Below are 3,092 nucleotides of genomic sequence, written 5' to 3'. Positions count from 1 at the left end.
CAATACCTATTGTAGTTTGACTCTTGCTATTAAACTTGAGTTATTCTATGGACGTTTGTGAAATATTACTAGCATCAATACCTATTGTAGTTTGACTCTTGCTATTAAACTTGAGTTATTCTATGGACGTTTGTGAAATATTGGTGGTAGAATCGATACCTATTGTAGTTTGACTCTTGCTATTAAACTTCAGTTATTCTATGGACGGTTCTACCAGCAATATTTCACAAATCGATACCTATTGTGGTTTGACTCTTATTATTAAACTTGAGTCATGCTACGACGTTCTACCAGCAATATTTCACAAACAATAGGTATTGATAGTTTGACTCTTGCTATTAAACTTGAGTTATTCTATGGACGTTTGTGAAATATTACTGGTAGAATCGATACCTATTGTAGTTTGACTCTTGCTATTAAACTTGATTCATGCTACGGACGTTTGTGAAATATTACTGGTAGAATCGATACCTATTGTAGTTTGACTCTTATTATTAAACTTGAGTCATGCTACGGACGTTTGTGAAATATTACTGGAAGTAGAAAACATTCATCACTTCTTTTATTTCTAACTTGATTTTTCAACTTGAATAATCTAGAAATTAAAATAATGAATTGCCTCTTTTGATCCCATTGGGAGGAGGGGTAGTTTGTTTAAACAGTTCTTACTGAAACTTTTCCAAAGCTTGTTTATCAACCTGCTTAACAGAACCCATGTTGTACAAATCTCTGGGGCCCTCACAACTGTCCTATAAATATAGCTGGTTTAACTGCTCATCCATTCAAACCTGTGTCTGTGCTAATTCATATAACTGTTATTCTTGGATCCCATTCTTAGTTTCTTGGTGGGGGGGAAGAATTGAAAGAGATTTCTGTCCTTTATGTACGTACAATAAGTGACTCTTTGTACCAGATTAATATCACCTGTGCATTCGTTATTATTCCTAGGCCTTATATCATTTCACATCACAGTAAACCTGTTAATTTTCTTAATCTGAAATTTTAATCTTCTTCCTAAAATCCATAAATTGTTCATCTAGTTTAAGTTCACTTGAGTGACTCTCCAAAAGCAAACTTCATTCTTCCTCTCACAGCAAGCTGTACAAGCTAATTATAATCATTCTTAGACTCTACACTAGTGTAACCCATTATTTTCAAACATAACCATATGTTTATTTCATCATAAAACATTCTACACCCATTATTGTTTTGCTACTCTTAACCATTTTGATTGAGAAAGCAAACAACTCCATAACAACACTAGATTTTTAAAAAATTAGAAAAAAGCAAATGCCTAAGCAGCAGAAACTTCTAAATCTAATGCTCATAACCTAACTTAAAAAACGTTTTAAACTATGTGTCGTGTGTGAAATATTTCCCATCAGATTAGTATTTCAGTTAATATTCTTAATTTCGGAAAATATTTTTTAATCTTGTAAATAAAGTAATTTTGCATTTCTAGTGATCAACATTACTGACCGCCAATCTCATGGTATAAGTGAAAGTCTAATTTGGACAAGCATTTCCAAACACTTTACCTGTCTGAAGATATTTGAAAAACTACTCAGCATTTCTTACCTTAATTTAGCTTGTTTACTATTATCAGATAATTGTTTTGTATAAACTACTGGTAAAGAATTGTAAAAAATAAACAAAATAATTGTATCACTGTATATTTGTTTATTAATCTGTTTGTGCATTGGTCTCTGATATCATAAGCTGACGGCTTTTTCAGTGAAATGCATTCTTTTCTGCTGTGGTTGGTATTTATCTATGGTTAGTTAATTGAAATTTATATGATATCACTTTTGCAAACATGTAATTTTGGATTATTTGGTAAAAATAATGCCAAGTCCAGTCCACGTAATGATAATGAATTAATTAATTTTTCAGTAATGTTCGTTACAGACATGTTCACTAGTAGGCCTAATTTCATATGTAAACTTTTTAACATAAACTATAATGGTATGTATGTATGTCTAACTTACTTTGATTGATAAACATACATGTAACTCACCAACTAACTGAATAGAGGCAATAACTCTCACTTAATAACTTTTCCAGCATTTAACTAAACTGACTACTCATATGTACATCATACCCACTAGGTGAAGTTTTTCAGCTCTTAACTTTCATGAACTTTCTGGATCCTAACATCCTGTGTCTTGTAACAAACATTTAAAATGTCGATTACAATAATACGATTGAGTATAAAAGCATGTAATTAACACTGTTATAAAAGTATAACATGTATATTGTGACCTCTTGCTTTTCTGAGTTTTCCACAGTTATTTTCAGGCTGTTAGGTTTTGTTATCTAAGTATTTTAAAATAAGTAAAAGCTATATCATTTAAACATTTATGACAGCTGGAAATTGTTCAGTTTTTTTTTGTTTCTTTTCAGGTTTATTACTACATTCAGGGTCTTCCTTCTCCACTTACTCAGAAGTCTGCTTATTTAACTAGATTGTACAGTCACCTTCGTCATCCAAGTTTTTCTGCTTTAACCCTTATCCTATGGTTTCACCCAATAATGCAAATAGATCGTTTCCTACTTGCTAGTGGGCTCACACTTTATATGCTCATAGCTTTCAGACCAGATAATAATGACTACAGATATCAACAAGAGCAACTGGAAAGGAAAAAATTAGAATTATCTCTATTATAGAGATTGTTTTGATCATGTGACAAAAAAAAAGCTAACTATTTTGGAAGTAAGTAGATTAGAATTACCTTACATGAAAATGTTCGAGTGATATTATTTAGATATGTATATATGACTAACAGATCTGCATGTATTTATTTTGAATGTAATGCATGAAGTCACACACAAGGGTCAGCCTTTTCCTAGCAGGAATTCCATCTAGTGCGTGTTCTGAAGTATGGCTTTATGACATTATTAATCATCGGCATATTCAAGCTACTTCCGGTAAATGTGAGAAACCATGGGAATAATATCACTTATACTGCATTTATTACATCCGGGAGCATCACAGAAACTCAGTTCAATAAGCTACTTATTGAATATTTGGAGATTAAATAAAAAAATTTTTTAAATGGAATACACATGAAGCTTACCCCATATTTTTATTT

This window comes from Limulus polyphemus, unplaced genomic scaffold (assembly GCF_000517525.1).
Source record: "Limulus polyphemus unplaced genomic scaffold, Limulus_polyphemus-2.1.2 Scaffold6982, whole genome shotgun sequence".
Lineage (NCBI taxonomy): Eukaryota > Metazoa > Arthropoda > Merostomata > Xiphosura > Limulidae > Limulus > Limulus polyphemus.
Note: the sequence above shows the minus strand (reverse complement) of the source record.